Source organism: Eurosta solidaginis, chromosome 1, assembly GCF_040869045.1.
Source record: "Eurosta solidaginis isolate ZX-2024a chromosome 1, ASM4086904v1, whole genome shotgun sequence".
Lineage (NCBI taxonomy): Eukaryota > Metazoa > Arthropoda > Insecta > Diptera > Tephritidae > Eurosta > Eurosta solidaginis.
In genome coordinates this window covers 33,346,961-33,356,434 of record NC_090319.1, presented here as the reverse complement: position 1 = coordinate 33,356,434, position 9,474 = coordinate 33,346,961, and the positions used below count along the sequence as shown (strand labels likewise).

At 37.1% G+C, this 9,474-nt stretch overlaps 1 long non-coding RNA gene across 3 annotated transcripts in view; it reads right to left on the bottom strand.

Annotated features, from left to right (window-relative positions):
• Positions 1 to 5,216: 5,216 nt before the first annotated feature.
• The window catches only part of LOC137251148 (uncharacterized), a 109,938-nt gene continuing 105,680 nt past the window's right edge, over positions 5,217 to 9,474 (bottom strand). For 2 of the 3 annotated variants that reach the window (XR_010953170.1, XR_010953169.1), the window contains 3 exons: positions 6,182 to 6,240; positions 5,917 to 6,042; positions 5,217 to 5,860 (listed from right to left, as the gene is read on the bottom strand). This is a non-coding gene — a long non-coding RNA (uncharacterized lncRNA). The remainder of the gene's footprint in view (positions 5,861 to 5,916; positions 6,043 to 6,181; positions 6,241 to 9,474) is intronic. The other variant, XR_010953168.1, reaches the window with a different exon arrangement.

The window sequence follows — 9,474 nt, the reverse complement described above, 5'->3', positions numbered from 1 at the left end:
ACCCGGCAGACGTTGTTCTGCCCTCAATTTGGTCTATCTGCATACATTTTAATAAGCTTTTTCCGTCTAACTCTGCCCTCGCCCCTCTACACTTTTTCCTAATCTTTGTATTCACTCCTCCCTCCGTATTTTTCGCTTCATATATCTCCATCTTCGTCTCATTCTATCTCTTTCTCGGTCTCCTTTTCCTTTTCTCTTTTCTCTTCTGTCAAGTTTTTCTCATTCTTCTTCATATCTTATTGCCAGTCCCAAATGGTGGTATGTATTTTGTTCCAGTCCCATTCCGAGTCCCAGTCTCACTCCGAGTCTCATTATCAGTCTCAGTCCTAGCCCTAGTCCTAATCCCAGTCCCAGTTCGTCTTTGGTCTACTTCCCGGAAAAAAGCATCGTAAATACTAATATAGGCAAATTTATATACCAAATTTAAGGCAAATCGAATAGGACGTATGTAAATAGGTATGTGGGTATTATTAATTCATGTCTTTATTTCGGCTTCGCATGCATATTTATCAGTTTTGCCAGGTTGATGCGACTAAATCGAATATCACAATGAAAATTACTTTAAAGCTCTCAGCAACAGCTTTCATTTCATATCCATAATACCAACACATTCTAGAGGTATCCGGGTCCATGTTTTGGCCTATAGCTCGAGACCCTAGTCACCCAGCGGCGTAAAACTTACTCTGTACTAAAGCATACAGCACCAGCTTAAATTTGATACCCATAATGTAAAACACATTCTAGGTATATCCGGGTCCACGTTTTGGCCTATATCTCGAGACCCTAGTCACCCATCGGCGTAAAACTTACTCTGTACTAAATCATATAGCAACAGCTTAATTTTGATACCCATAATGTAAAAACACTTTCTAGGTGTATGCGGGTCAACGTTTTGGCCTATATCTCGAGACCCTAGTCACCAATAGGTTTAAAACTACCCTGTACTAAAGCACTCATCAACAGCTTCAATTTGATACCCATAATGAAAAAACACATTCTAGGTACATATATCCGGGTCCATGTTTTGGCCTATACCTCAAGACCCTAGTCACCCAGCGGCGTAAAACTTTCTCTGTACTAAAGCATATAGTAACAGTTAAAATTTGATACCCATAATGTAAAAACACACGCTAGGTGTATCCGGGTCCACGTTTTGGCCTATATCTCGAGCCCCTAGTCACCAATAGGTACACTCAAAAAAAGTTATCATCAAGGCGATGCCATCTAGGCATCAATGTGCAGTTTTTGCTTATCTTTTTTTTCGTCATCAATGATCTTATGTTATTGACATTTTCGAAATATTAGTTTGATACTTGTATTTGTCAAGTTAATAGGCTACATACAAATGTAATGCGTTTTATAATCAATCTAGTATTAAATGTTATCATAATGAAACTAGGAAATTTATACAGTTATCATTTTGATACATTTTTAGGGCGAAACAAATATTTTCCATGGGCAAATCAATAGTCAAGATACAAAATTGATACTTTTAATTATACTTTTTATAATATTTATCGTTGCATTGATACCACGAAAATGATACCGTTTATAGTTTCATTTTTGCACATCGTGTATTAAAATGATAGTGATACTTTTTTTTTTGAGTGTATGAAAACTACCCTGTACTAAAGCACAGCTTCAATTTGATACCCATAATGTAAAAACACTATCTAGGCGTTCACGGGCCCACGTTTTTCCTATATCTCGAGACCCTAGTCACCCAGGGGTATGAAAATTACGCTCTACTAAAGCACTCATCAACAGCTTTCATTTGTTTTCCATATTCTATAAACATATTCTAAGGGTACCCGGGTCCACGTTTTGGCCTATATATCGAGACCCTAGTCACCCAGTGGTTTGAAAATTACCCTCTACTAAAGCACTCATCGACAGCTTTCATTTTATATCCATATCCTATAAACACATTCTAGGGGTACCCGGGTCCACGTTTTGGCCTATATCTCGAGACCCTAGTCACCCAGGGGTATGAAAATTACCCTCTACTAAAGCACTCATCCACAGCTTTCATTTGTTATCCATATTCTATAAATACATTCCAGTGGTACCAGGGTCCACGTTTTGGCCTATATCTCGAGACCCTAGTCACCCAGGGGTATGAAAATTACCCTCTACTAAAGCACTCATCCACAGCTTTCATTTGATATCCATACTCTATAAACACATTCCAGGGGTACCCGGGTCCACGTTTTGGCCTATATCTCGAGACCCTGTGCGTCGATGCTGAATTTTCTTTGCTATAAACCTCACGGAGTCCGAGGCCTTTCAAACGAATGCAAAACCGTATATAAAGGAATCGAGATAGATATAGACTTCCATATATCAAAATAATCAGGATCGAAAAAAAATTTGATTGAGCCATGTCCGTCCGTCCGTCAGCCCGTTAACACGATAACTTGAGTAAATTTTGAGGTATCTTGATGGAATTTGGTATGTAGGTTCCTGAGCACTCATCTCAGATCGCTATTTAAAATGAACGATATCGGACTATAACCACGCCCACTTTTTCGATATCGAAAATTTAGAAAAAGTGCGATAATTCATTACAAAAGACAGATAAAGCGACGAAACTTGGTAGATGGGTGAACTTATGACGCAGAATAGAAAATTAGTAAAATTTTGGTCAATGGGCGTGGCACCGCCCACTTTTAAAAGAAGGTAATTTAAAACTTTTGCAAGCTGTAATTTGGCAGTCGTTGAAGATATCATGATGAAATTTGGCAGGAACGTTACTCCTATTACTATATGTACGCTTAATAAAAATTAGCAAAATCGGAGGAGTCCGAGGCCTTTCAAACGAATGCAAAACCGTATATAAAGGAATCGAGATAGATATAGACTTCCATATATCAAAATAATCAGGATCGAAAAAAAATTTGATTGAGCCATGTCCGTCCGTCCGTCAGCCCGTTAACACGATAACTTGAGTAAATTTTGAGGTATCTTGATGGAATTTGGTATGTAGGTTCCTGAGCACTCATCTCAGATCGCTATTTAAAATGAACGATATCGGACTATAACCACGCCCACTTTTTCGATATCGAAAATTTAGAAAAAGTGCGATAATTCATTACAAAAGACAGATAAAGCGACGAAACTTGGTAGATGGGTTGAACTTATGACGCAGAATAGAAAATTAGTAAAATTTTGGTCAATGGGCGTGGCACCGCCCACTTTTAAAAGAAGGTAATTTAAAACTTTTGCAAGCTGTAATTTGGCAGTCGTTGAAGATATCATGATGAAATTTGGCAGGAACGTTACTCCTATTACTATATGTACGCTTAATAAAAATTAGCAAAATCGGAGAAGGACCACGCCCACTTTAAAAAAAAAATTTTTTAAAGTAAAATTTTAACAAAAAATTTAATATCTTTACAGTATATAAGTAAATTATGTCAACATTCAACTCCAGTAATGATATGGTGCAACAAAATACAAAAATAAAAGAAAATTTCAAAATGGACGTGGCTCCGCTCTTTTTCATTTAATTTGTCTAGGGGCATAGATTTTATGACGTTAACTGTTTTCTGTGAAAATGGGCGAAATCGGTTGATGCCACGCCCAGTTTTTATACACAGTCGTCCGTCTGTCCTTCCGCATGGCCGTTAACACGATAACTTGAGCAAAAATCTTTAATGAACTTAGTTCACGTGCTTACTTGAACTCACTTTATCTTGGTATGAAAAATGAACGAAATCCGACTATGACCACGCCCACTTTTTCGATATCGAAAATTACGAAAAATGAAAAAAATGCCATAATTCTATACCAAATACGAAAAAAGGGATGAAACATGGTAAGGTAATTGGATTGTTTTATTGACGCGAAATATAACTTTAGAAACAACTTTATAAAATGGTTGTAACACCTACCATATTAAGTAGAAGAAAATGAAAAAGTTCTGCAGGGCGAAATAAAAAACCCTTAAAATCTTGGCAGATATTACATATATAAATAAATTAGCGGTATCCAACAGATGATTTTCTGGGTCACCCTGGTCCACATTTTGGTCGATATCTGGAAAACGCCTTCACATATACAACTACCACCACTCCCTTTTAAAACTCTCATTAATACCTTTAATTTGATACCCATATCGTACAAACTCATTCTAGAGTCCTCCTGGTCCACCTTTATGGCGATATCTCGAAAAGGCGTCCACCTATAGAACTAAGCCCCACGCCCTTTTAAAATACTCATTAACACCTTTCATTTGATACCCATATCGTACAAACATATTCTGAAGTCACCCCTGGTCCACCTTTATGGCGATATCTCGAAAAGGCGAACACCTATAGAACGAAGGCCCACTCCCTTTTAAAAATACTCATTAGCACCTTTTATTTGATACCCATATCGTACAAACAGAGTCTAGAATCACCCCTGGTCCAACTTTATTGCGATACCTCGAAAAGGCGTCCACCTATAGAATTAAGGCCCACTCCCTTTTAAAATACTCATTAACTCCTTTCGTTTGATACCCATATTGCAAAAACGAATTCTAGAGTCACCCCTGGCCCACCTTTATGGCGATATCTCGAAACGGCGTCCACCTATGGAACTAACGATTACTCCATTTTAAAATACTCATTAACACCTTTCTTTTGATACCCATATTGTACAAAAAAAGTCTAGGGTCACCCCTGGTCCACCTTTATGGCGATATCTCGAACGGCGTCCACCTATGGAACTAATGATTACTCCCTTTTAAAATACTCATTAACACCTTTCATTTGATACCCATATCGTACAAACGCATTCTAGAGTCACCCCTGGTCCACCTTTATGGCGATATCTCGAAAAGGCGTCCACCTATAGAACTAAGCCCCACGCCCTTTTAAAATGCTCATTAACACCTTTCATTTGATACCCATATCGTACAAACGCATTCTAGAGTCAACCCTGATACACATTTATGGCTATATCCCTAAATGGCGTCCACCTATAGAACTATGGCCCACTCCCTCATAAAATACTCTTTAATGCCTTTCATTTGATACACATGTCATATAAACACATTCCAGGGTTTCCCTCGGTTCATTTTCCTACATGTTTATTTTCCCTTATGTTGTCACCATAGCTCTCAACTGAGTATGTAATGTTCGGTTACACCCGAACTTAACCTTCCTTACTTCTTATATTATAGATTTAATTTCCAAAATGATTATAAACACGGGATGGATATATTTGTTAACTCTTATTTCACTCATTTATTTTACATATTTTTAGTTATTAAATATCTATATTTAAAAATAATACTTAACTGTGTTTAATATAACAAACTACACACCTATTGAGCAAAATACTTGTAGTAATTTTAAAATTTCATTTTACGTTTTAAATAATTAAAGCATAAATAAATAATAAGTTTTTAAGTTGTTCGAGAGAAAAGTTCTTCGAAAGATTTATGGACCTCTAGCGTTGGCGATGGCGAGTACCGAAGAAGATTTAATTATAGCTGTACGAGCTATACGCAGACATCAACATAGTCCAGCGAATTAAAACGCAGCGGCTGCGCTGGCTAGGCCATGTTATGCGAATGAAAGATGATGCTCCGGCCAAGAAAGTGTTTCTATCGGAACCCGCCTATGGAAGCAGAGCTAGAGGGCGGCCCCCACTCCGTTGGAAGGACCAGGTGGAAAACGATTTAAACTCCCTTGGTGTGACCAATTGGCGCCGGTCGGCGGAGCGAAGGAGCGACTGGCGCGCCTTGTTGGACGGCCATAACCGTTTAGACGGTTAAGCGCCAATTAAGTAAGTTTTAAGTTTGTTGTTCGACGTAATAATCGAGGGCGTCTTTTCCTCGAGGATAATGTTCCAGAAAATTGTGAATGTCTACCTACATTATAAAATATAAAATAATAATGCTACTTATGTAGGTATGTACGTTATTACCGCAAGCGAACCATGCGAAGTTTGTGATGCACTCAAAGGTATAAAGCTGAATGAAACACCCTCGTTCTCCTTAATTCATTGGTTAACTTTATGAAACGCAGACGTTATATCTTCATCTTCGCCAAACTGCAAGATAGAAAAAAACTGAAAATCAGAGTGCATCGACTGTTGAAATAATGATAGAAATGATGTACGTCTTGTCATTTGTTAAAATAAAGTTGGAAAAGTATAAAGAAAACGGTGTTATTTAAAAAAGTATTCATACCTCCCGTATTTCCACAATTTGATTTTTTCACCCAATTTCGCTTTAGTGCCATATATTACCTAAAATATATATGTACTTCACTCTCTATTTAAATAAAATCCTACATACATACATGTTGCTATGAATGCAAACATATGTGCGTCCATTCATGACGGAACGATACAAGGTGGCAGCATGGTGACATACCTACAAACATAAATAAAAATTCCATGTATTTTGTTTTTGTAAATTCGATAGACAAATATCAAAATCGTACTGCGCCGGAAGTTGATGTATCAAATGAAATAAAAAAAGGGTATAATCAGCTGTCCCATGCTGCCACCTTGTATCGTTCCGCCATGCCTCCATTCATACGTAATCACAAGCAGAATTTCATATCATACTCTTCGCACCTATCCTATTATAATTAGCCATCTCATGAAATCATCCGATGTATAACTTGTATTTTGTCAATTTGAAACAACAGAATTTTTACACGGAAAATTCCTATGACTAATTTTTTACAGCTTACCTATTTTGAACCGTGTCTTAGTTTTTAAGTTCAATCGAATTGTAACTTTACTCGAATGAAGTACACTTTAATAAACAAGTAAAGGTAAATTGTCTCGCGTTAGTTTTTTAAATAAGAAACAGAAAACTTGTAGAAAAGGCTCTACAAGTCACCAGTATTCTAGACGAATTAAATGAAAAAGGGCGGAGCCACGCCCATTTTGAAATTTTCTTTTATTTTTGTATTTTGTTGCACCATATCATTACTGGAGTTGAATGTTGACATAATTTACTTATATACTGTAAAGATATTAAATTTTTTGTTAAAATTTGGCTTAAAATTTTTTTTTAAAAAGTGGGCGTGTTCGTAATCCGATTTTGCTGATTTTTATTTAGCGCACATATAGTAATAGGATTAACGTTGCGGCCAAATTTCATCATGATATCTTCAACGACTGCTAAATTACAGCTTGCAAGATTTTGAAATTACCTTCTTTTAAAAGTGGGCGGTGCCACTCCCATTGTCCAAAATTTTACTAATTTTCTATTCTGCGTCATAAGATCAACCCACCTACCAAGTTTCATCGATTTAGCCGTATTTGGTAATGAATTATCGCACTTTTTCTGTTTTTCGAAATTTTCGATATCGTGGTTATGGTCCGATTTCGTTCATTTCAAATAGCGATCTGAGATGAGTGCCCAGGAACCTACATACCAAAATTTCATCAAGATACCTCAAAATTTACTCAAGTTATCGTGTTTACGGACGGACGAACGGACGGACATGGCTAAATGAATTTCTTTTTTCGCCCAGATCATTTTGATATATAGAAGCCTATATCTATCTCCATTAGTTTATGCCGTTACGGATTACCGTTATGCGAACAAAATTAATATACTCTGTGAGCTCTGCTCAGCTGAGTATAAAAAGTTATAAATTATCCGCGTCCGAAAACACTGATACATTTTCACAATTCACTTGATTTTTTACAAAAAATCATGGCTTGCTAAGCATAAGTTTCAATTAACAGAAATGCTGTTGGTTCAACATGATTCATTTTGAAATCAGCTGCAAATTCTGTTAGTTGGTACCAGATAAAGGGCAATACCAGATGTACGATTTATTTAACAGTGGCAATTGGTAATGGAGGGATTTGTGTATCTAACAGTGGTAATTGGAAAATCAACTGCGATTTTTGTTAGTAATCAACAGATTTATTTGTTGAATTACCAGTCACACCCAACAGCTGAAATTAACAATTTTAGGGTTCAAGTCTACAGGGAGACAGTTAGTACAACAGTGTCAGTTGTCATGCGAAATGTAATTTCTGGCAATAATTTATTGTAATAAGCTGAATAGGTTTTTTTGTTATAGAAACAGTTTCTCATAGTTCCTTTACCCCATAAATCCGTTAGATTAACAAAAAATTTGTTGTTTTAGCCGTTTTTAAAAACAACAGCAGAGAACTGTTAATATTACAGTATTTTTTTCTCTGAGTGTATAAAAGCAGCACAAGGTGAGGGTTGAGCAATCAGTTTGATTTAAGCACGCATCAGTTGCGAAGTATAAGTGTTATTGTGAAGTATTTTCCAAGTCTATAAAAACATTTGTCTAATAGTCTAATAAAGACATTTTGCATTATTGAATATTGGAGTTATATATTCAACAATTTAGCGATACGAACGTTAGTAGAAGGTGTAAAATAAGCGGAGTTTCCCTAAATTCGTTACAATTGGTGCCAGAAGAGGAATTGTTGAATAAATTCTGAAGATTTCGAATACAACTTGGGCATGGCAAAGTTAAGTGAATTAAGGATCCAGCAACTGAAAAAGGAGTTGGAGAACCGTGGATTGAATACAAACGGCAATAAGATCAATCTTCAACCACGACTATGAGAGATAATGGAGTTGGAAGGAACTAATGTGGACGAGTGTGTCTTTTATCCTGATGTGGAAGAATCAACAACAAAAATTGAAGAGAAAAACGAAACATCGCAGACAGCTACCAGCACAGACATCGAAATGTCATCTCAATTGGAAGAACAGAAAACATATATGGCATCCCAATTAAAATCCCAGGAGAACCGTATAACATCTAAGATGGAAACTCAACTGGAAGAACGGAAGACATATATGACATCACAGTTGGCTGAGCAGTTGAAAGCACAAGAAACGCGTATTTCTGAAATGTTGATACATATTACATCCAAGATCGAAGCACAAGAGGAGCGCTTATCATTGCAGGTGGCACAAATGTCTTCGCAGTTAGAAGCGCAGAATACAAATATTGTAAAAATGGATGCCGAGATAGAAGCTTTGAGAGGTCGTATACAGGGGTTGCAAATAAATCGCCCAGCAGTTTCAGCGAGTAATCCAAAGGTAAGGACACCATCCTTTGGCGGTTCTGTTCCTTTTCAGGTCTTTAAGCTACAGTTTGAGAAGACCGCAGCAGTGAACAACTGGAATGCTGAATATAAAGTTGTAGCTCTGTTCGTGGCATTGAAAGGGCCTGCAGCGGAAAACTTACAGACGATTCCAGAGTACGAACGGAACAGTTATGAAGCATTGATGGCCGCTGCCGAGAGACGTTATGGAAGCGAGCATAGAAAGCAGATATACCAAATTGAGTTGCAAAACCGTTACCAAAAAGCGAATGAGACTTTGCAGGACTTTGCGTCAGATGTTGAAATATTGGCTCATCTCGCAAATGGAGACGCACCCGTGGAATACACCCAGAGGATTAAAATTCAGAGCTTTATAAATGGAATACGGGATGTCGAAACGAAACGAGCTACATATGCGAA